A 25,379-nucleotide genomic window follows, 5' to 3' on the forward strand; every position below is an offset into this window, starting at 1 on the left:
CATACTGATATCACTTTTGGTCTGATTACTGTTCTGGTTACTTTTATAGGATATTGGAAAAGAATCTCTGTAAACTAAGTAACAGTACTAACTGAAAGTCTGAATAAACTTAATAAAATACTATCCAAGCGTTATTTAACACTGTAATAATTTTTTACTTCAAAACACAGGAGTAATAAAACAAAATCCAAGCGTACATTGTTACTCCAAGAAGAAACTTATTTTCGGTGTCTAAGTCACTTAGTACTTTTTATTTTTAAAATAGAATTAATATTATTTTAAAAATTAGATAACTGTTAAACATATTGAAAAGCCAACATAATGTTTCTTTTATCCATTTTATACATTTCCAGGGGCAGATGTGGACTCTGACCACAATCTATTGGTTATGACCTGTAGGTTAAAACTGAAAACAATTGTCAGGAATAGGGGAAAGAAACACAGTAGAAGAAGAATGGGTAGCTCTGAGGGATGAAGTCGTGAAGGCAGCAGAGGATAAAGTAGGTAAAAAGACGAGGGCTGCGAGTAATCCTTGGGTAACAGAAGAAATATTGAATTAAATTGATGAAAGGAGAAAATATAAAAATGCAGTAAATGAAGCAGGCAAAAAGGAATACAAACGTCTCAAAAATGAGATCGACAGGAAGTGCAAAATGGCTAAGCAGGGATGGCTAGAGGACAAATGTAAGGATGTAGAAGCTTATCTCAGTAGGGGTAAGATAGATACTGCCTACAGGAAAATTGAGGTGACCTTCTGAGAAAAGAGGATGACTTGCATGAACATCAAGAGCACAGATGGAAACCCAGTACTACACAAAGAAGGGAAAGGAGAAAGGTCGAAGGAGTATATAGAGGGTCTATACAAGGGCAATGTTCTTGAGAACAATATTATAGAAATGGAAGAGAATGTAGATGAAGATAAAATGGGAAATACGATACTGCGTGAAGACTGTGACAGAGCACTGAAAGGTCTAAGTCGAAACAAGTCTCCGGGAGTACACAACATCCCATTGGACCTAATGACAGCCTTGGGAGAGCTAGGCCAAACAAAACTCTACCACTTAGTGTGCAAAATGTATGAGACAGGCGAAATACCCTCAGACTTCAAGAATAATATAATAATTCCAATCCCAAAGGAAGCAGGTGTTGACAGATGTGAAAATTACCGAACTATCAGTTTAAGAAGCCACGGCTGCAAAATACTAACACGAATTCTTTACAGGTGAATGAAAAAGCTGGTAGAAGCGGACCACAGGGAAGATCAGTTTGGATTCTGCAGAAATGTTGGAACACATGAGGCAATACTGACCTTACGACTTATCTTAGAAGCTAGATTAAGGAAAGGCAAACCTACGTTTCTAGCATTTGTAGCCTTGGAGAGAGCTTTTGACAATGTTGAGTGGTATACTCTTTTTCAAATTCTGAAGGTGGTAGGGGTAAAATACAGGGAGCAAATAGCTATTTACAATTTGTACAGAAATCAGATGGCAGTTATAAGAGACGAGGGGCATGAAAGGGAATCAGTGGTTGTGAAGGGAGTTAGACAGGGTTGTAGCGTTTCCTCGATGTTATTCAATCTGTATATTGAGCAAGCAGTAAAGGAAACAAAAGAAAAATACAGAGTAGATATTAAAATCTGTGAAGAAGAAAATAAAAACTTTGAGGTTCGCCGATGACATTGTAATTCTGTCAGAGATGGATAATGGAATGTTGTTGTTGTTGTAGTCTTCAGTCCTGAGACTGGTTTGATGCAGCTCTCCATGCTATTCTATCCTGTACAAGCTTCTTCATCTCCCAGAACCTACTGCAGCCTACATCATTCTGAATCTGCTTAGTGTATTCATCTCTTGGTCTCCCTGTACGAGTTTTACCCTCCACACTGCCCTCCAGTACTAAATTGGTGATCCCTGGATGCATTTCTGTTCCTGAAAGTATTTGTATGGATTGTAGCCATGTATGGAAGTGAAACATGGATGATAAATAGTTCAGACAAGAAGAGAATAGAAGCTTTTGAAATCTGGTGCTACAGAAGAATGCTGAAGATTAGATGGGTAGATCAAACAACTAATGAGAAGGTATTGAACAGAATTGGAGAGAAGAGAAATTTGTGGCACAAGTTGACTAGAAGAGGGGATCGATTGGTAGGGCATATACTGAGGTATCAAGGGATCACCAATTTAGTATTGAAGGGCACCATGGAGGGTAAAAATCGTAGAGGGAGACCAAGAGATGAATACACTAAGCAGATTCAGAAGGTTGTAGGTTGCAGTAGATACTGGGAGATGAAGAGGCTTGCACAGGATAGAGTAGCATGGAGAGCTGCATCAAACCAATCTCTGGACTGAAGACAACAACAACAGATTTGCCTTCGACGAAGCAGTGAAGGAGCAGTGCATCCCTGGCCCACAGCTCAACCGATTATCTTGTCTTATGAGGGCATCAAGACAAAGTGCATTGCAAGGAGACTATGTTGAAAAATGATGTTTTTGTAAGTTTCCTATTTGATTACAATGAAATTTTATTATTACTTTGTGGACAATAACTTACTTACCCTTGTATTTTTCTCCTGCCATATGTTTTCCCCCTTGTCTGATAATATTACGTTGCAGTTTGAAAGTTTAGCTTTAATTATAACATCCGATATAATAATAATAATAATAATAATAATAATAATAATACTGTAGCTTCAGGCTGCAACTATAGTTTTGTAAGTTTTACTTCATGATTTATTTTGAGACTTAGCATCTCATCTTTAGACATACTTAGTAGACCTGTTAGCATCTGTTATGTATTAATCTTCCAGATAACAGCAGTTGGTCAACAGAAAGACTGGTGAGCATATCCTATGTCAACAGCATCATGCAAGGCACGTTGCATGGTGTTGCAGATATAGCATGTATTCACCTGTGTTTTGGTTGAAAAGTGCTGTAATCTGGGAAATTAATATGTAACTGTCAATAAAATATGTACTAAGGTACCTCTCAATACGAGACATTAAGTTTCAAAATCTATCACGAAATAAAACTTATAAAACTACAGCAGCAGCCCAAGGCTATTTTATTATTACCATACAAATTCCACTTTGAATTGAATCACTTTGTATAAAACTTGTTATCAAACAGTCATCTTAAAATACGTCACTATATAAATATACAGAATTTTTTATTATCAATAATAGAATGATTACTTAAGAACATGAAGGATGAAGGAAGAATCAAATATTTTCCATAATACTATATCAAAGATCACAATTGGTCACAGACAGAAAGATTCACCTCTATTTGAAGAGTGAAATATAGAAAGCGAAAGGGAAGTTCAGTATGAAAAATACATAGGGAGTGGTTATTGAGTGGCAAAGTAGCAAATGGAAACTGTTGTAAAATCCTGATATTGTCACTTGAATCAAGTTCATATTGAGACAAAATGACAGCACAAGGACTCAGAGATGGAGGCAAATAGCAGAACTGTACGATACGGCTGATCACTGTAAAGTCCCCTAAAATGACCCTGAGGCACACTGAACATCACAGCCTGCTACTCAGATGTCTTTGATTAACATCCAAAGAAATGCCTTCACCCCACCAATGCAACTATTAAAATCCTAGTAATTAATGTCCAGAGTCTGAAGCAGTCCTAAAAATGCAGTGAAGCTCACATGATGTGAGGTACATGAAGGACTGTAATACCTGAAATTGACAATGAGATATTTTGGAGAATCTATATGCACATCAAGAGGTTAGTTTAAAGAGAGATGTAAGTGGTATATTTAGTTCAGTGGAGGAGATTCTCAAGTCCACTGTGATTGAAACTGAGTCGATATGTGAGATTGTATGGGAAAAACTTAGCAAGGGTGGACATTATTTATAACTGGGCCCTTCTATCAGTCATAAAATTTACCACCTCAAGACAAACAAAATATTTTGATAAAATTTAGATAGCTAGCAAGTACGTTTCCATATCATTGTCAGCATTAGAGGGGACTTTAATTATTTGACAGTCAAGTGAGATAAGACATTTTGCAAAATAATACTAAATGGTTTATTTGAAAACTATTTTCTACATGTAGCTCAATAATCCTGTCATAAGAGAATATGTTAGATCTAAAGGCAACTAGCAGTAAATACCCACATTGAAACTTGTATCAGTGACCATGATATAATTGTAGCAATTATGATTAATAGAGCACACAGCACAACTTAAAAAAATACAATAATATGTATGTTCATGTCTCAACAACTAACTAAAAACATTTAGCTCTGGGGCATAAGATGCTGAGAAACTGTAGCTCAATTTTAGAAGAATAGTTGGCCAAGTAAAAGACATGTGTGTACCTAGTAGAAAAGTTGAGAATGGTAGTGACCCAGTATGGAGACAACTCTCTATATGGTTCCATTATCCTACTTCTTTTCTTTTAATAAATATCAAAATGAGATGTTTGCACAGGAGATGAATTAGTATTGTGTCACACCAGAAGACAGATTTTTTTTTTGGTGGGGGGGGGGGGGGGGGGCAGAACAACCCTGACAGTGTGTCTTGACATATTGCATCAGCTGGGGTCACTGTCAAGCCCAGTTGAACAAAAGTTAAGTAAAAAATAAAAAGCTATTTAGGGACTGAAAAAAAGTGTCCAAAAATATTTTTGATCCACATCATCAGTTTTCTTCTTTTCTTTTTGGCTTTAGGGTATTAACCTATACAGCCATCATTATATATATACATGAACCTATGTACCTAATATAAATGCACAAATTTAAAGGTAGCAATTCAAATTTATTTTTCTACCTTCATAAGTACTGTATTAATTTAAAACAGCAGCTCAAAGCTTATATTTTGTGAACTGAATTGTGTGCAGAGACTGGAGCAGATCAATTAACCCAATTACAATACTGCTCTCCAGACATATTTTTATATTCTCATACTTTAGTTGCACTACATACACAGCATACTTATAAACATAATACACATTTTTTATTGTTTTGTGTATTTTCGCAAACATGTGCTTCATTGTGTTGATGTGAGTTGTGGACATGAAAGATGGCACTATATCTGAAGTATGTTCTGTTACCATGTTTTGCTGACACAATCGCCTAACATTTCAGCAGCAGACAACCAACGTTCACAGGTTCATGTAACAGGGTTGTCATAATGTCATATCCTTCCTCCCTTTCTTCATGTTCAAAGAGTTCAGATATTTGTGAAAAACGGCTGTTACTAATTTTAAGTCTGGTTATTAATGAATCTAGACATTTAGTGAGATTGTGAAAGTAATTTTGTGAACTGTGGGGACATTGAGGGAACCGACACATAGTTCTCATCTTCATGTAGTCTTGTCTGCGGTCATACCTTTTGAACAGGCAATCAAGTGAGCCTATACCTGTGGGCAAGGGGGGGGGGGGGGGGGAGGGCGAGAGGAGGAGTAGTGCTTGCGCCCTACCATCCTCAACTCAACTATTTGCTGAACGTGTTCCAATCTCTGCCTTCTTCTACAGTTGTCTCTAGTCCCAAAGAAGTTATTCCTTGCTGCCATAACAGTTGTCCTATCATCCTGTTCCTCCTTTTTGTCAGTGTTTTACATATATTCCTTTCTTTGCAATTCCTGTTGAGAACCATCTCATTCCTTATAGTACAGGCAAATTAGGGAAAATGGGGGGAAATTTTATGAAGTTTTGAAACTTAGGGTAAACACTATTAGGGGCTGAGGAAGTAAAAAATCGGAAAGTTCCCTCCCAATTAAGGGGAAACTTTCCCTTCCCCCACCACTTAATGTAATTTATTTTCCTTTTCCCAAAATTTACGATAAATGGTTCATTTAATGTAGTTACCTGTCTGACAGGAAATATTTCTGGTGAAATTCTACTCAGAGAAGGTCAATTGCATGTTTAAACAAGGTAATTACTTTATAGTGCTAAATTTTGTAGGTAAAAAGAAGTCAAATTACATTTGAAACAGACTTTTAATCATACAGAACAATTTTTGTTTGTAGTCTTCTACTTTAGATTCATGTAACTTGAATTACTGGAAACAAAATCGTTTTTCGTGAAAATTAAGAACTGCTGTAAAACTAATCAACAATTACTCTTTTTGTAATATTTATAATCATATATACAGAATGTAGACAATGAAAATTTCACAATATCGATCAAACAAATAAATTCTTGTAAATATTTTTTTTTTGTATAAAACCATCATCCAACTCTTCTGTCAAATCACTGCAAGGCACAATAGTGCAGCTTTGTCCACGACAGTTTTTACACATTGTTGTGCAATTCAGGTCAGCCTTCACACATCCACACTCTCTTCTGTAGCCTTCAGTGCAGCCGCATGAAATCAGCAGCAGTATTTTCTCTAGGGCAACTGGTCATTTCATGTGAATTGGGGACAAGGATGGCTTTGATTCGTTCCAAGTTGTTCCCCAGCCATAGCTGGACTTGTAGGTAAACTATGTAAGGATGGAGGCATCCTGCATCACTAGTGGGTGCAAATGAGGGAGTCCGACAGCATTGTTTGCCTGATCCACAAGTACATTAAAATATTTAAATCGAAGAGTATTTAAGTTATCATCACAACTTTGTACTGTTTTTGTGTAGAGAGAGAGAGAGAGAGAGAGAGAGCATAAATTTCTGTCCTGCTTTTCCAGTGGTACCAGGTGAGGAAGCAGGATCACTGAATATCTGTGGAGTGTTATGAAGTTGGGGATACTGATTGAATACTAAGGCTGAAATGCTGTTACAACCACTTACTGCATAAAGAAACAGTACTGAATTCTAGCATTCAAAACGAGTGAGGAGTTACATATATCTTGAGAACTGTAACACCTTTTCTAATCCTACCTGTACCTTCCGACATCAGGATTATGTCTGCGTCATCTGGTGCAAGAACGATAAGTATCACAAGAAGATCTACATCTTGGCCCAATATAATCACTTGATGGTAAAATTTTGAGGCATTTATTGCTTTTGCAACAATTTCAGCATCTGCATTGTCATCCACAGTCCTCGTTTCAATACTAAAACAGTCTAGTTTTTGCATAAGCTATATAATAAACATTTCCTTTCTGCTGAGGTTACTAAGAAGGGCAGACTGTCACTCAGCGCATAATGTCTCGTCATTAAAGAAAATTTCTCCTGAGGTCCACTTCATCATTTGCCTTTGGCATTCAATAGTTTTTACGTTCAGAGAGCTTTCTGAATATCCGTCAAATACAACAGCAACATCATCTTTATAATATCTCTTAATATAGGCTATTAAGATTTTATAAATGTCACCAAAAGTTCCATTCTTGAGCCACATGACTTCATGGATAAGAAACCCTCCATCTATAACAAACAACTTTGATTCATTATTGTCAATATTCCTTTCAGGTACTTGATTGGGAAGATTGTATAGCAATGATTTTTTTTGTTTTCCTCACCAATCCACTACTGTCAAACAAAGGCATTGGTACACTCGATAATTCGTACGTGAAGCAATCCTTTAAGTCATCAGTTGAATAAATGGGCACAGTATCCTTTGAAATAACTGAGTTGGATGCACTTCAGTTATATTTTTCTCAGGCCTAACAGCTGTCATACTCATTGTCCTACCCATGCTGGATCGCTTAAGCTTCAAAGAACCAAATTTTAAGTAACTACTGTTCGAAGAGCTGCTTCATCAACAGACACAACTTTGTAGCAGTTTACTTCCTGGGAAGCTACTAATCCAGATCTTAATGAATACAATTGCTCCTTAGAAGCAAATGGATTGTGTTGTTGCAACCATACTGGTAGCTGAAATCTTCTACGAATTTTCTCGTCAATTTCTATCCTCACACTCCTCAGTTCAACATATAGATCACTCAAAACCGAATGTAAATTGCACAACTGGTCCATAGCTTCACATATGTGATGGGCTATTGGTATACAGCAAATACATCGATTCAACACACTATCGATGAAACCTCTTCCATGTGGAACATCCCCAACACTCTTCAGGTCCTTCATAAGCGTTTGTTCTATCATCATGTCAGTCCATAATTGACTTCAGTAGAGCATAGAAGTGTGAAGACAATGAATTTATTGAACTCCGCTTGTTTCATGGATTATATCCGTTTTTCCATATCCTGGAGGTACAAAGCATAACAAAAGTGTCCTGTTGCATGGGAGCATAGCTCTCACACATTCTACATGGAGCTCCCAATTCCCCATACGGTCTGCCTGGATAAAATGCAGTGCCAAGATGACATGCTAAATATATTGTATCCATAACTGAGAAGTTTCCCCTCTTTGCTTAATATCACCCATTGTGTCGACAAATTTACTTTCCAGCTTTTGAATCACTTGATCTTTTTTCAAATTGCAGAAAGACGCATCGTTTCCACTCATATCAGAAATACAATCTTTAATATGTTGCTTCTCCTCCTCCACGACTGACATTTCCTCCAGTATTATGATGGAAAGAGCACACATGACAGCAGAGTGTGCTTCAGTTGCCCTCATGTATGCATGACCAGAACTGAACAGAATGGGGAACAGAAGCTGCTGCATATACAGTTTCCAAAAGTTGAGAGAGTACACTATCTCTGATTAAGAATCGTATTGTTCCTAGAAAAGACATTAATAAGTGAAAGCTTCCTAATCGAATAACTACATTAGTGAATAGCTCATTCCCTCCATTAGCCTCTACTGCAACTACATCTTTAGCTTTCATGTAGAGTGATTTGTCAAACATCACAATTCATATTTGCTGTGTGGTCTTCATACTCTCCATGATGACATACGTTTAAGCAGTTAAAATAGTGTTACAATCTGTGGGTGGGTTGTTTTATTTATTTATTTGGTCCTGTTGATTACATATTATACAGTCAGTGTACAAGTAATATAGGACAAGTCAATTGATGCAATTACAGTACTACATTAACATTTATACATCACATTGGTTTATTTTACAAGAACAATTACTTGTATGCAGTATTAAAGCCTGCATTACGCCAAAAACAGTTTAAGTGATTGTTTAAAATTGTAGAATAAGTGACAGTGCATATTTTTATGCTACTGGCATATAAGGAAGTAAATTTTCTTCATGGTCATGGTTTGAATGAATACAAGCTATAACTGCATTCCTTAAGAAGAGGTTTAAGTGAATGCTCAAGAGAGTGGGATACATGGGAGTTCACATTTTCTCATAAATGTAACAGATAAATTTACATTTTATCACCACAATATCAGTTAAACTACAAGTAACAGCATGACACTTTATCTTTAGGGGAGTGCTCCTCTTAGACAGTTTCCCCCACTCTTGTACATCACAACCCTAAGTATTCATTCATTTTACAGAAAGTTTGTTTGATGAGGGATAATTTTAGTTTCCTTTAGAACACCTGTACATTATTTATTTCCTTTTTTATATTGATGGGGAGCTTATTGAAGACCTTTATACATGACTCAGTAACTCCCCTATGTACTTTAGTGAGAGTTGCAGAGCCTTGATGGAAATTTTTCACCTGTCTTGTGTCATGGTTGTGTATGTCATAATTTTTCTGAAAAAGTTCCCTGTTGTTGGCTACAAAAATATCAGTGAGTATATATAATTACCTGTGATGTTAAGTATCCTGAGAGATTTGATGAGACCTCTGCAAGATGTCCCATTAGGGACCCCACATATTAGCCTCACTGCTCGTTTTTGTATTCTGAAGGCTTTTACAACACCTGCAGCATTTCCTCGGAAGATGATGTCATAGGAGAGAACAATGAAAATATGCAAAATATGACAACAACATTATTTCTCTGTCTACTAACTGATGGAGAGCTCTTAGTGCAAAGTACGATGAGCTAAGTTTCTTGACCAGTTTTTTTGATGAATGGAAGCGCCAATACATTTGATTGCGTATAAGGTTCTCCAATTGCGATTTTCTCCATAAAACCCTGCCATGCTGAAACAGAAAGCTGTAAAAACTTCCGTATCATCCAAGTAAATCGTGATTGGTGGGCACTGTTGCTTTAGTGAATGACTGTTCTGAGTAGACATTTTACAGGACAATTTCTTCAATGCCAAATCTATTCTGCATTCGGAATGAGATCAGACACTTTTTTTAGCACTTGCTGTTTCAGTGGAGCTCAGCATAACAGAGAGTTTCGTTACTTTCTGCTGCTCTATCCCACTCCCTCGAGTCACACACCTGATTCCACCCACAGCACGGAATGTATCTTTGTCCGTCGTTGTTGCAATATTGAAGTCAGCATTATCGAAAACAAATTGTGGTTTCCAGAATTGAAAGACAGAAGCCTCAAATAAGGCCACGGTGCTATATGAAGGGCATAAACCCATATTCAAGACAATTTCAACAATGCTTTCTGATCCCAGTTTACGAAACAAGTACACTTCAAGGCCAAGTTGCACTGGGGAGATAAATGAACACGGCCTGCTAGCTAACCCGATCGAGTGGGATATTGCCGTACATTTTTAAAGGTATTGTTCAATACCTTTGTTTTTGGACAAAATTTCACAAATTCGTGTACAGTGGCGGATTTAAAAACTTTGCACCCCTAGGCATATCATATTATACGAGCTCCCCCCCGCCAAAAGAACATGTTTTAAGTAATAAGTATTACCCGATCACTTCACAATGCCGTTTCGGGTGGGAGCGCTGTGAGCTGTTTCTGTACTCTGCTATTCGTTGTTCTGTAGGACACGTCAGCGGTCTAGTCCCGTTCAATCAAAATGTAATATGGTTCCTGTACTGTATTGGCGTGCGGCAGCGGACAAAACAAACTTAAAACTGCTTTATGTTAACACATTCTTCTGTCGAAAGACAACAGAAACGAACACAAGGAAAATAGCTTTTCTTTTATGGTCTAAAAAGTCATTAGTTTGTAGGAGACAACGGATTTTTGTTATGCATTCACTTTTAATATGTTCTTTTACACGAAACCGTTGAAAACGAAAGTAAAAAGTTGTGTTGTGTTATGATCTAAAAATTGAAGCGAACGTGTCGTACATTAGAAATTAATACGTACTTTTACAGTGATGCGTTTAAAATTATAATTAAACTGTTGTTTTACCATCTAACAACTTGAATGTGTAGCAGATAAAAAAAACACGTTCGGTATTAATACGTGAATTTATAATTGGCAATATGTATAAGGGCATTGACAAGGCCCTTCCAGTTTTCATATAGCCTTACACACGCTTCCTCTCTTGCTGACCAACGTATTTTTGATAACCTTTTTACCATTTTGATTCCTGGTTTCATGAAAGAAAGAAGTTTATCCCAGCGCTGTGTAGAAACAGAGAAAAAATTATAAAAATTTAGCACTACACTGTAAAATGAACATGCTTCCAGACTGTGGCTCGCAGCACTAGCGCCGACTAAATTCAAAGAATGTGCTGCAAAAGGCACATAATGCGCTTTCATTCTTCGTTCTTTAATGCGTGCCTGTAGACCAGTGTAGGTTCCTGACAAATTGATTGCTTTGTCGTATGACTGGCCTCTACAGTCAGTAATATCAGTGGAATTTCTAGATAGGTCTTTTAGTACGGCATCAGTTAAGATTTCGGACTTGCGTCCCAGGTTTGGTAAAAACAGAAGGAAAAGTTCAACAGGTTCACTATTCTCATTCACATACCTTTATATGAAAGATAATTCATCAATATATGAAATGTCCACAGCAAATGGCTCTGAGCACTATGGGACTTAACATCTTAGGTCATCAGTTCCCTAGAACTTAGGACTACTTAAACCTAACTAACCTAAGGACATCACACACAACCATGCCCGAGGCAGGATACTAACCTGCGACCGTAGCAGTCCCGCGGTTCCTGACTGCAGCGCCTAGAACCGCAAGGCCACCGCGGCCGGCCGTCCACAGCAGAATCTGCTATTTTAGAGAAATATTTGGCCCGTTTTATTTCACTTATGATAATTCTTATTAGTCGTTAAGAAAGAAGCTCTATTATTTCATCACAGATTGTTCAAGAAAGATAACTTGTATGACCCTGCCCTGGATTTCCATATTGTTCAATGTGCTCTGCGAGAAAAGGATCAAACTCGGCTATAAGTTCAAGAGACATCATAAATTGACCATTACGTAATGAATGGAATCTTTCAAAGTGTCCATGTAGGGGAACTCCACGACTTGTTAGCTTCTTCACTACTGCAAACACCCATTTCAACACACTGCGTCAGTACAATTTTTCTGTCACTAAATATGACTCGAAATAGTAACTTTTTTCTTGCAAACAGGGGTGACTCAGCATTTTTTTTTTCAAGTGACTTCTCATGATGAGATAAAATACTAGAAATATTTTTCCAATCTGCAATACCATCAGTAGCAATCGCGGCCATACTCCGAACAATTTACATGGTGTACAAAAAACAACACTCGTGCTACAGGAGTATACTATAAAATCACGCAAAGTTGATTCATCATTTAAAAGCTTACGGTAAAATAAATTTTTGTCCAATCATCAGGTTTTATCGCCTATTGATCTTGAATTACAAAAATCATCGTTACAATTTTGATTAATGCCACGTTGTAAGAGAATGTCGATTGTTGATTCATTGACACACCATTCTGCAGGATCGTCACTAATGAGTTATTTCTTTTTGTAATGTCTGCCTCAAACTTAGTTTTTCGTGAAAAAAATCAGGAACAATTTGCTTTTCTTCATTTTTAACTTTTGTTTCGTCTGTATTCTTATACAACAGCTGCAGTGCCAGAAATATCATCCATACTTCTTGAACTCGGAAGTCGAACCAGAAACATTTTTTGCGAAATATTTATCTACTCTGCCAAGCGTTTTGGAAGCACTGGCTTCTCGTTCTCGCCTTTCATTCGATAATTTCCGAAATGCCGCCCCACGTAATTTTGCACGTTCACTTCTTTCACTGTTATTCATATTAAGGCACTTACAAAATTGTCAACCAACAACCAAATTGTTAAAGGAAATGAATGAAAGACTGTATATCCAGTTCCAATCATTCTACACTGCAAACGAGCACAAAGCTTTTTACTTTAAACACGGAACACGAGCACAAAGATTTTTCCTTTAAATACTGAGCGATGAACTGACCAACTCGGATTACTGGACGTAGCTGTGCTTTGAAAGGACGAAAATGCAGAATAATTTAATTTCAGTGTCGCCTGTTTCTGTGTTGTCATTGAACAGTAGAAGCATACCTGCCGGCTGGAATTCGTCTCGTAAAGAAAACGGGACAGTCCCTTTTTTTGCTTCTGTTTCCCGCGCCGCCGGAATTTTAGCTGGGACACAAATATGTTCTCAATATTCTTGACACTATCTTTCTAAGAAAAAATAGCTTACTTAGGAAGTTTAATATAAAATTTGCAATGTCATGTACTATTTGATTGCTCAGAGTGGGAACCTTGATATTGTGCAAGCTGCAGCACAATAAATGAGACAAACGAAAAGTTGGTTTCTTCTTCTTTTTTCGCCAAAACAAGTAACTAATTAAATACATAAATAGAATTTTTAAACTGTTGTGAAGTGAATTTCACACATTAATAGACATTCTGCTTATATTCTTTTTGTATAAAAATGTGTTTAAAAATGTAAAACATTCCCAGTATCAACATGTTTTACTGAACGGGTGCCATTAAATAAAAGTTCAGATATTGAAGACCACAGAGCTTTCACAGTAATTACAGTAATGGAGGGTTGACTTGATACTCCCCCGTAATTTCTGCAAGAAATTTAAGTAGAGTCAGGTTTTACATAATGATGCCCAAACATGTTACAGTATTTAAGAAACTGCTGATTAGTTTATCACAGCTTTTCAGGGATCCTGGTATTTCCACGGGGGAAAATATGGTAGGTTTAAGCAGAAGCTGGCAACATTCTCGGAATAATAACGTTTCAAACATTGTATTGTAGATTGCCGTCCTGATAGCTTATTTCAAAATATTTTGAACAATCATGGAGATGATACTAGACAGAAGCCCGAAGTTAAATTTCCATTCAGTCACCAAGTAAACTATGTATATTTCCAAGCCTGTATCGTCGAATTTCGTTCTTAACGCTTATTTAAACTTGCAAGTTGTTTAACAATATTAAAAAAATGTCGTTTGAAGCGCAGTTATTTTAAAATGTAAAAGGTTAAAATGAGTACAGAGCAAAAAATTCCGCGCCCTTTCAGGTGCCCGTACCTAGGGGTCCTGCATGTAAATCCGCCACTGTTCGTGTAAAGTGTCAGGAACCATATCTTCGGCATTCACTGTTAAGTCATTGATATCTGGGTAATCAGCAATACTGTAAGGAGCCATTGTTATATATTCATGGATGATAGCTGCTGCTACTTCAACTATTCTCTTTCTCTTATCTTTGTCATTAACAGGTCGTTCATTATGCCATTGATTTATTGTGACCACTGCCACGAAAACATACAACTGGAGGATTTTTTGGCATTGTCGCAAACAAGACCCTATCACCGAAGTGTTCAGTTATTTTATTTTTCAGAGAGTTTTTGTAGTCATTGCCTCATCTTCTGGGAGACATTCAATAATTTTCTGCAACAAATCGAGCAGTGAAACTTGACATTCCTTTGAACTATCTCTAAATTTGCATTATTCTTGAAAAGCTGTATCAAAGTTTGTATCTTGAGGGTGGTCTCTTTTTCGAACAGAGGAGCATTAATATATCATAGCAATCTTGATGATAAAGGGCTTCTGCACCTGCTAAACACAAAACACTTTTGAAGCGTTCGGCAGCCTTTCTACCGAAATCACCATCGCGTTTCTCTGCTTTCTCAAGCTGCGTTTGTTTCACAGTTAAAGAGCCAAATTCAAACACTCCACGACGTTTGTGCAACATTCTGATTAATTACTTCTTTAAATTAAGTTCTTTAATATATTCACTTCGACATACCTTACGCACTTCAATCAGTCCAGCGTTCTGTAGAAGATTACTAACCCCATCCTTCCGTTCCTTGCTGACGCGTATCTGAGTTTCTTTCCGAAACAGTTTTACCACAAATAAAACAGATAGAGGGTCCAGCGTTATTGCTTTCTCAGTCCAAACAAAAGAAATGAGGGTAAGAAGAAGCACTTCATAACACCATAAACTGATGAATGCTGTCACGAAAACAGAACTCTCTAGCACTACTCTGACAGTTAACAACTGTTGACTGAACTGAACACTGGTTAGGAAGAAATGTCAGCGACAATAGTGGTAGGGGAGCGCTGAGTGAATGGGCGGGGGAACTTGATGTTTTCATTGTTGGCACGTATTCCAGATTTCAACAATACTGATCGAAAAAGAAATATCATCAAGTAGAATATATAGGCTACGAAATATTTCCATATGGTTAGTTACGCGTTTCATTTAAATACTTTGCTAAACAACAAAAACTGCAAACTGTTACGTGAGAGAATTCTTTTCCAATTCCTATACCTAAAATACAATTCGCATAAACGAAAGGATGCATAAGATTTTTCGAGGAATATATTTAATAATAAGACCTCTGTTCGAAAAATGAACCTTTTTGCGTATAAATTTAAAATATGGTACAAATTTGTTTTTGGACGGGATAAAGCGCCGCCCCCCCCCACCCTACGAAGGGGAAAGTTTCTGTTTCTTATTACTATAACCCATATGAGTATTTTACCGAAGTTTCAAAACTTTTTTAATTGTTTTCCCCCATTTGCTGATTTTATTACAAATTTGCCTGGGGCATTATCAGTCCATCAAAACTTCAACGTCCTTCTATAGAGCCACATCTCAAACACTTCGATTCTCTTCCACTCCGGCTGTCCCGAAGTTCGTCATTAACTACCATACAATTCTGTGCTCCAAACATACAGAAATATATACCTCTGTTTAAGGCCGTTGCCGCTCTTTGTGGCCGAGCGGTTCTAGGCGCTTCAGCCTGGAACCGCGCGACTGCTACGGTCGCAGGTTCGAATCCTGCCTACGGCATGGATGTGTGTGACGTCCTAGGTTAGTTAGGTTTTTATGTAGTTCTAAGTTCTAGTGGACTGATGACCTCAGGTTAGTCCCATAGTGCTCAGAGCCATTTGAACCATTTTTTAGTACCGTGCATTGATGCCAGGTCGTCCGTACGGAAGTCAAGAAACACTAACCACCCGGCTACAGAAGTGGACCTTCAATATAATACATGACACGTAAGTACAGCCATTAAGGCCGTTGTCTGATACCATTACTAGCAGACTTCTCTTGGCCCGGAATGCCCTCTTTACCTTTTATGCCCTCCTTGCTTTCTCTGTCATGTGTTACTTTGTTCCCAAGTAGCACAATTCTTTGTCTTCATCTACTTTGTAGCCCCCACTTTTGACGTAAAGTTTAATGCTAATCTCATTTTACTTTTATTTTTCTTTGGTTTACTCTCAGTTCATATTCTCGAGTGATTAGGCTGTTCATTCCATTCAATACGTTCTGCGATTCTACTTAGCAACATCATCAGCGAATCTTATCATTGATGCCCTTCCACCTAGAATTTAGATTTCACCCTTAACCTTTATTTTCGTCATTGCTTCTTCGATGTACGCATTAAACAACTGGGGCTGAAGACTAGATTCTTGTTTTATCCACCCTTTTTAATCCGAGCTCTTTGTTGTTGGTCTTCCAGTCTTATTGTTTCCGCTTGGTTCTTGTACAAATGGTACATTACCTGTCTTTCCTGATATGTTACTCCTATTTTTCTCAGAATTTCGAACACCTTACCTCACTTTACACAGTCGACCACCTTTTCTAGGTCAACAAATCCTGTCAAAGTGTCATGATTTTTTCTTGTCTTGCTTCCATTATCAATCGCAACGTCTGCCCTACCTCTCTGGTGCTCGTACTTTTCCGAATACTAAACACATTATATAACATATACTCACTTTTCTTTTCCATTGTTCTGTATATTATACCTGACACCAGCTGGGGTGCACGAGTTAACGACTGACTGTGCCATAGTTCTCGCCCTTCAACTGCCCTTGCTATTTGCAGGATTATGTGCATTTTCTCCAAAGTCTTATGGCATTCGATCTGACTCAGATTCCGCACACCAATCTGAAAAATCGTAAGGTGGACACCTTCCCAGTATTCAGAAATTCAGAACGAATGTTACCAACATACTGGCAGCTCGAATTCCAGTGAAGCCTACCGATTCAGCTCTAGGAAACGAAAGGCCAGGAAAATGGGAGCTTCACAATCGTTAGAATTGTTTATAAAATGTATTACTTCCTATCATATAAGCATAGAAAAGTGCCGCACACTGCTTGTGGAACAATCACTATACGAGAGAGTGTACTCGGCATGATAACTTCGTAAGAGAATGCAAAATTTTTAGAATTCTGATTTCCTTGTAATTGTGACATTTCTAAAATTCATGCTTTTGCAACATAAGCTGCCCGAGACAAACACTTAAACAGCCTGGACGACTCGTTTTCCCTGAATATAACGACAGCGTTGAAACCTTTACATTAATTAAAGTTTAATATACATACCTGTGAGAATTTATGCTATGCGTCCGCATAAAAGTGCAGCAGATTTCACGCCTGTGTTCGGCTGCTGCAGGTAGGCGGAACTGAGACTGCTAAGCAGCAGCGAGGCTAGCTGCAAGGAACCCCATGTTGTTGAGAACTTCGGTCTGTTGTTTACTCTTACACGATACGTGGAAAATAATAACCGCATAATAAAGGAAGCATCCAGCGATACTATAATCCGTTCATCATGAACAAACCTGATGTAAACAAACGCGATGAATGGTCAGAAGTCGTAGCACTTGTACACTGGTGTTGTTACGCTCTGGGAAGTAGGTCCTACTTACGTATTAGATATTACTAAGTTAAGTTTAATGAAACTTTAAGGTATTGAAATGTATTAACAGCTATGAACGTTTTTCTTCATCACGCTTTAGTTACGTGGTTTTTATTTCAAAAATCGTGTCTGTCAGCCTCTGCAGAGTTGTGCTCTGATTGTCGCACTGTTTATGCGCAGTATGAAAATGGCTGAGGTTACTTTGTGTTTCGTAGAGAAACACGCTTGTGACTACGGTTAAAAATTTCCGAGAAATAGGCTGTTCTTAATGTTTTTCATAAATTTACGGAGATAATCGACATTGAAGTTTTTCCACCCAATGTATGTACTACACTTGATGCCAATACGCACATCGCAATTGTAGCGCAGTCGGTAGGGTAGTGGCATGGTATGCAGATACAGCAAAATAGCTTGTTGGTTTATATACCCCTACTATCATGTTCTTTTTCTTCGTTTAATTTCAAATACCTACCCCCTGCTATTATAAAACGTATAATTTTTTTATGAATAATGCACATATTCTTGTTTCTAATTACTTATTGGAAGCGACATTCCTGTTTTCAATTCAAATACAAATTCTTATCGATGTTTTATGAAAGACTGTTCATAAAAGTTGCTTAAATTAAGTAAACACAACAATTTAAGTTTTAAGGGAAACATGAAAAACCAAATCCTCTTTATTTGCACTATGTCCATGATTTATACCACAGAGGTAGATAAGTATCGTAGAAACATGAATAACAATCATTTTCACAGCATCGAGCACATCATACAAATGCTGCATTTTTACCTTTGCTACTGTACCACTACGATATGAACCCAACAGAACTGACCCGGAGCCATGCTGCGGAATTTGGCCCGAGAAGTGAACAGATTTTAAGCTGCCAGACGTATTGGAACTAACGCGCGCAGCTAGTTCCCACGTCACTGCCGAACGCTTGCGGGATATAGAACGGTACGTCATAAAAGAAGAATAGAAAATACGGCGCCTGGTTAGCTTCGTGGATTCTGTTGTTGAGCCGGCCGGAGTGGCCGAGCAGTTCTAGTCGCTTCAGTGTGGAACTACGGTCGCAGGTTAGAGTTCTGCCTCGGGCATGGATGTGTGTGATGTCCTTAGGTTAGTTAGGTTTTAGTTCTCAGTTCTAGGGGACTGATGACCTCAGTCCCATAGTGCTCAGAGCCATTTGAACCATTTTTGATTCTGTTGTTGATCGACTCGTTATCAACGTAGCAGGTGATACTTCCAGAACTGAAACGTTTTTCTCGGATTCGGATAAGGAAGAGCTAGGAGAATACCAGACGACTGACTGTAATTAATACCTTCAGTGGCTTCAGTATTCAACAGTACGGTGAAATCCCTGCAGAATGGTTTTGCATAACACATAGCTCTCTCGGAAAAATTACCCTATGTTTGCGTTAGGAATATTCATCACTCATGTTTATAATTAGTATATTACGTTAGGTGAGAAAGAGTGCATTTTATGGCTTCCGTCTGCTCACCTAAGAAGCGCGAGTTGGGCTGGGGTTTCTGCGAATATTATTTCTTTCTCTTTCAAAATTAAATGACATTCGAAGCTATAGTGTTTCTTTGCTTGTCTCTTTTTATGTCGGAACTGCAACTGCTTACATCTTTGGAGGTTAGTTGGGCCGTTGGCTGGCTAGTGCTGTTCAAGTTTAATGCGCCGGTAAAGCTTTTGTCCCGCATTATCGCTCAGTCTATGTGGGTGTAGCACAGCACAAAACGTATCCATATGATCGTACTTGACTACTGGTCACAACTTGGTTTCCGCTCCACGAGATTCAAGCAAACGCGGAAGTCCCATAGTGCTTAGAGCCATTTGAGCCATTTGAACCATTTCAACCATTTGAAGAATACATGGCTAAAAGTTTGATCAGGTTCCTTCATATGTTGAACAGTGTACAGAGGGGCGTAACCTGGGGTAATGCCCCCAATTATAACACGTCTCTTGGAAGGGCAAAAAAGGTAAAAACCAGGAAAATAAAATGGGAAAGATAGGAATTTTAGTTAGTAAAATGGTCAGTTAACAGAAGTCTTTCGCTACGTTAAAATATGGAAGATTGTTTTGTATGTCATTCTGAAGTAAAGATACATCACTCATTTACCTCACTAAAGACTCTTCTTGGAACGCTACCGTCGACGGTCAGAGGCATTCCTCAGCATTCACACTACGCGGCACGTCAACGTCGGAAGAACGTCCTGACGTTACAGGTGGTTCACAAAATACCCACCAGAGGCACTATTTCGTGGTTCATGGTAGATCGTCATGAAATGCTGAAATTTAATTTAAAGCATCTTGTAATGGTGGTTGTTGCACTTGACGATGAACAGGCGCAGCGTGAAAAAAAGAGTCCGTGTTAGAAAAGAAATGTTAAAAAATCGAGACTGTGAAGGAGAGTTCCACACTCTTTTACATGGAGCTGGAAGAGGAGGAGTCATCGTTCTATAAATATTTCGCAATGTCTAAACAACAGTTTTTTACATGTTAAGCAAGACACAATTAAAAATTACGACGACAAATTTAAGATTTAGGCGTCCAATATCACGATGGCAGTAGCTCATGGCTTGCCTACGGTTTGTCTACATGGACCTTTTGCTGAACTAAACAAAACACATATGGAGGTGCCACTTGGTGGCAGCAACAGGCAAGTATCGTGTGACTACGTCAATGGCCCGTCCAAACATTCTTCCCAAGAAACCATGGCGTTACGTGTGGATGGCGGCGTGTGTGAATACCAAACACCCTTTGAAATACAGAAGAGAATGTTTTGACATAACGGACGTCACAATGACGTTCCATCAAGTGTGAATCCCCCTTTACCCTGGTCAAAGATAATTCCGGATTAAGATACGAAAATCTGTTTATTGCATGTGTAATACAAAGGACTAGATATGAGCAAGTGTTTCAGTCAAGTCTATTAGTTAGTTAGTAATGCCTTCCATTGATCATTTTGCTCGATAGATGGCAATGATGCGGAACGAACCATTACACATTCACATCGCAAATTAATTTGTACATACGTTTACATTTTGAACATTTCTATTTTTTTTACAGAAAGAAAGAAAAAGATATACGGATGTGAGTTAGTAATTCCTACCCACCACTATTTATACATCACAATAACAAGTTCTTCTGCGAAATACAAGGTCTTGTCAAGTTGAAACCTTCTCAGTTTATCAAATTTTACCTTGCCATCTGTCAGACATTTCATATAACTGGGTAAATGATAATTTTTGTTGCAGCATTGTGCACCCCTTTTTGTGCTAAAAACAACCTAAATTTGGAGTAGTGAAGGTCTTTTTTTCTCCTGATATTGTAATTAGGTATGTCATTGTTTTTCTTCAACTGTAGTGCAATATGTACAACAAACTTCATGACCGGATAACTATACTGTGAAGTAGTAGTCGCAATGCCCAGTTCCTTAAACAGAAGTCTACAAGATTATAGTGGGTGAGCACCACATACTACTATCACAGCACGTTTCTGCGCAATGAAGACTTTCGTTTCTTAAATATGAGTTATCCGAGAACTTTATTCCATATGACATTATTGAATAAAAATATGCAAAATATATCAACTTACTGATTTGTCTCTCTCAAGATTTGCAATGATTCTAAGCGCAAATCTGGCTGGACTGAGTTGTTTTAGGAGTTCTAAACTGTGTTTTCTCCAGAGTAAATTCTCATAAATATGGACCGAAAGAATTTTGATGTTTCCATCCTATTTATTATATCCTCACAATGTGTTACTCTTGTCATTGGCGTAGTACCTCCAGATGTGAGGGACCATTTTACATGACTGTCATATACTAACACTCAAAGGCTCTGAAGAGGATACGAGACATCTATTACGAGAAAGTCGAGAATTTGTAAAAAAATTTCGTCACAATATGTTACGATGGTAGGACTTAAAAGCTTGTTCTACGAACATATCTGAGGTGACGTTAAAGACCCCAAATACAACACATTCGGCTGGTAGATAAGAAATCATCTACCGGATGGTCAGAAGTAATCTGAGAAGCTTGTACGGCAACCGCAGCACACACTTCGACAAACACTGGACGCTCGCAGCTTATGTTGTCAGCAGCTATGTTGGTGACAAAACAAAACACACCTGAGCATGTCGGCTTTTGGGCCCAGTACTTCCCTGGATAACACCTACGAGGGGTATTGTCTGTTGCTAGACATAGGCCGACGGAAACACATTTTAATCAATAAGATGATGGATGTTTTATGAATTGATGATGGTGTTTTCTGAACTGAGAAGGCCTGTAACTTTTCCTAGCCACGCCCACAGTTACTCCCTACACCAGATGACACAGCAGTCGTATACCCTCGAAGAAGCGACTTAAAAGTTGTGTGGATCCATAATTGACTTGAATAAGAGAGCTATTGGACTTTTCATTCAGTTTTATGTTTAATAATTTTGATACCCGTGTCAAAAAGCACTGTTTATTGATTGAATTGTCAACTAATCATGTTTAGTTGTTTTATGATGAATGATGGTGCAGAAGTAAGCTACTCTGTGTACATGGTGGCATAAAATGCGAAGTAAGCTACTCTGTGTATACGGTGGCATAAAAATGTAGGCAGTATCAGTATATAGGTGTATAATGAATGCCGATTTATTGTTTTGCTGTATGTCGAATCTGAAAGCATGCATTACATTTCCTAATCGTATTTAAAAATGGAGCGATTAATCACACTCGTACAGAAGCAGGGCTTTTAGGAGCTCCTCTGGCTGCTCTACTACCGGGTAAGAGCTTTTGCCACTAGAGTTCATATACCAACCGTTTCTTCAATGCAGTGTAGTGCCTACCTTTTTGACTCATCCCCCTTCGATAACTGATTTATGGTTAAGACAGTCAATTAATATATTGAAATTAAACGCGGGCTCACCAAAAGCCTCCCGCGTTCCACATATACAGGAACGACGTCTCTCTGTTTGTCGTACAGCTTTCAAATGATGTCATTGTCGTCAGTCTTTAAGATATAAGAGGCGCACGACGCTCATTGTCTAAAATGCGACGGGTTTGTGGCCGTTCTAGCGCCTCTCTAGCTGTTACGGCCGAGTTACTTTCTGTATTTAAGGTCCGGGGTATCTGAGATTGCTCGAAGGTTTGTTGGGTTCGAGTAAATTTCGCAGATCGAGCTCTTTTCAAACTATGGGCTATATCAGACTTACGTCTACGAGGTTTATCGTAACAGTTTTAAAAGCGGTTCTCGGACTTACCATCGGATTTTATTGCTATAACTCCACGAAGAACTCTCCTGATATGCCAGGTGGTGTAGCAACTCAATATCATAAACCGAGCGCTCGGTAACAGTGGATTTGCATTGTCACGGAATAATCTATAAACACTAAGAATCGCCGACGATCGCACCAGCATCGTGTGCATCCCACTCACGTATGCTGCATTTAAAACTGTTAATAATACACAGAAAGTTGCAACTTTCTAAGCAAACCTAAGATCTTCCTGAGGGTTCAGGCTGTCTCCACACCCAGTTTCGTCAGAATAGGTTCAGTGATGAAATCGTGAAAACGAGACCGAGTCACCTTCGCATTTAATAATCTTGGTTTTAGTGTGGAAGTATGGATTAAACGCCGTATGAACTGAATAAGCATTGTATTGATTACGTTGAATCGTGTTGTGTAGAACAGATCAAACAATAAAAGTATTTTCATAAATATGGTAAAGTTCAAAAGTCAAAGAGTAAATAGCTTTTTTCGAAGAGTAATTCTTGTCCCACGGTTTCGCGTTATATTGCTCAAATAAATAAGAATGCTGTACTACACACTCTCTAAAGTAGCCTGTGTTCTCTTCAGCATTCAAGCTCTGTCCATGTCTGATTTCATCAAAATTGGTTGAGCAATTTTATCGTGAAAGCATAACAGACAGAGTTATTAACTGATTTATAATATTGGCATGGATATGGGTTGAAGTCAGCCAATCTCGTTGCTGAGCGCCTAAATTCCCGCGCTCTCAAGCGCTAAAATGCGGTAATGCAGAGATATCTCTGGATCCGTGAGTTAGCACCTGTTCGAATGTCCATAACTGGTTAAAATGTACCTTGTTCGGCAGCGATAAATGTAAGCTAGGTGAGCAAAAGCTACGTGTGCTCGGTTTGAGTAAACCAAAAGAAGAACAAGGGTGGCGACTCTCTGGCACACTGCTTCAATTTGCGCGCACGACAACTTGATAGGCTAATTTGACTGCTTAATAACTCGGAAACGGCTTCATGTATCGAATTTCTTTCTTAATAATTATTTCTCAGCACATCCTTCCCTGCAACACCATTACACTTTTCAAACTGTTTCTGACCACCTTATATACACACAATGACAGATTAATTGACGCTTTTAAGGCTCTGACAAATAAAATTCATGAGAGTAAGAAATGTATCTATTACATTGTACCAATGGGTAATACAAACATAATATCAACCGTTTTGATTAATGGTTCAAATTGCTCCAAGGGCTATGGGGCTTAACATCTGAGGTCATCAGTCCCCTAGACTTAGAACTACTGAAATCTAACTAACCTAAGGACATCAGCCACATCCCTGCCCGAGGCAGGATTCGAACCTGCGACCGCAGCAGCTGCGTGGTTCCGGACTGAAGCGCCTAGAACCGCTCGGTCAGAATGGCCGGCCAACCTTTTTAGATTCAATATAAACTTCTTGAAAGAATGAGGGCAGCACGTGTGACCTTCTGACAGCATGGACATTGGTGTTGCAAATGATTTCTTAGGAAGGCGACGACGAGGATATTAGATATAGAGGACGAACTGTGACAGGGAAAGGGCGGGTAAGGAAACCCTTTTAAAAAGGAACCATCCCAACATTTGCCTCAAGTGATGTGGAGGCAGTGCTGTATTCGTAACAAAAATAGAGGGTGGACTCACCTAAGGGAGAGCCCTTACGTTGGGGCACCGGTCGGCAGATTAGCTCTCTTGCATTGCTTGTCCCCCGCATGCATGTGGCTTTTGACCCGCTCTCCGCCTTCAGGCCACGAGTGGCCGACCGGGACCATCCGACCGCCGTGTCATCCCCAGTGGAGGATGCGGATAGGAGGTGCGTGGGGTAGCACACCGCTCTCTCGGTCGTAACTTGTACTTGTACTTGTACTTATACATGGATACTCTGCAAATCACATTTAAGTGCACGGCAGAGGGTTCATCGAACCACCTTCATAATTCTCTATTATTCCGATCCCGTATAGCGTGCGGGAAGAATGAACACCTATATCTTTCCGTACGAGTTCTGATTTCCTTTATTTTATCTTAGTGATCGTTCCTCCCTATGTAAGTCGGAGGCAACAAAATATTTTCGCATTCGTAGGAATGCGAACTTAAATTCCTTCACCAATATTATTTTTTATTTTGTTTTTGATTCGTTTATTGCTTGATCAGTGTATAGATTAAGCCGCGTATTGTAGCCGCGGGGTCTCAGGCGCCTTGCCATGGTTCGCGCGGCTCCCTCGTCAGAGGTTCTAGTCCCTCCTCGGGCATAGGAGTGTGTGTTGTCCGTAGCGTAAGTTAGATTACGTTGTATGTAAGCCTAGGGACCAATGACCTCAGCAGTTTGATTCCATATGAACTTACGA

General features: G+C 38.7%; 1 long non-coding RNA gene across 2 annotated transcripts in view; it reads right to left on the bottom strand.

The window, feature by feature from the left end:
* The window catches only part of LOC126353860 (uncharacterized), a 184,271-nt gene extending 161,137 nt beyond the window's left edge, over window positions 1-23,134 (bottom strand). The window contains exon 1 of one of the 2 annotated variants that reach the window (XR_007565223.1): window positions 23,007-23,134. This is a non-coding gene — a long non-coding RNA (uncharacterized LOC126353860). The remainder of the gene's footprint in view (window positions 1-23,006) is intronic. The other variant, XR_007565224.1, reaches the window with a different exon arrangement.
* Window positions 23,135-25,379: the final 2,245 nt, after the last annotated feature.

The sequence above is a fragment of the Schistocerca gregaria genome, chromosome 3 (assembly GCF_023897955.1).
Source record: "Schistocerca gregaria isolate iqSchGreg1 chromosome 3, iqSchGreg1.2, whole genome shotgun sequence".
NCBI lineage: Eukaryota > Metazoa > Arthropoda > Insecta > Orthoptera > Acrididae > Schistocerca > Schistocerca gregaria.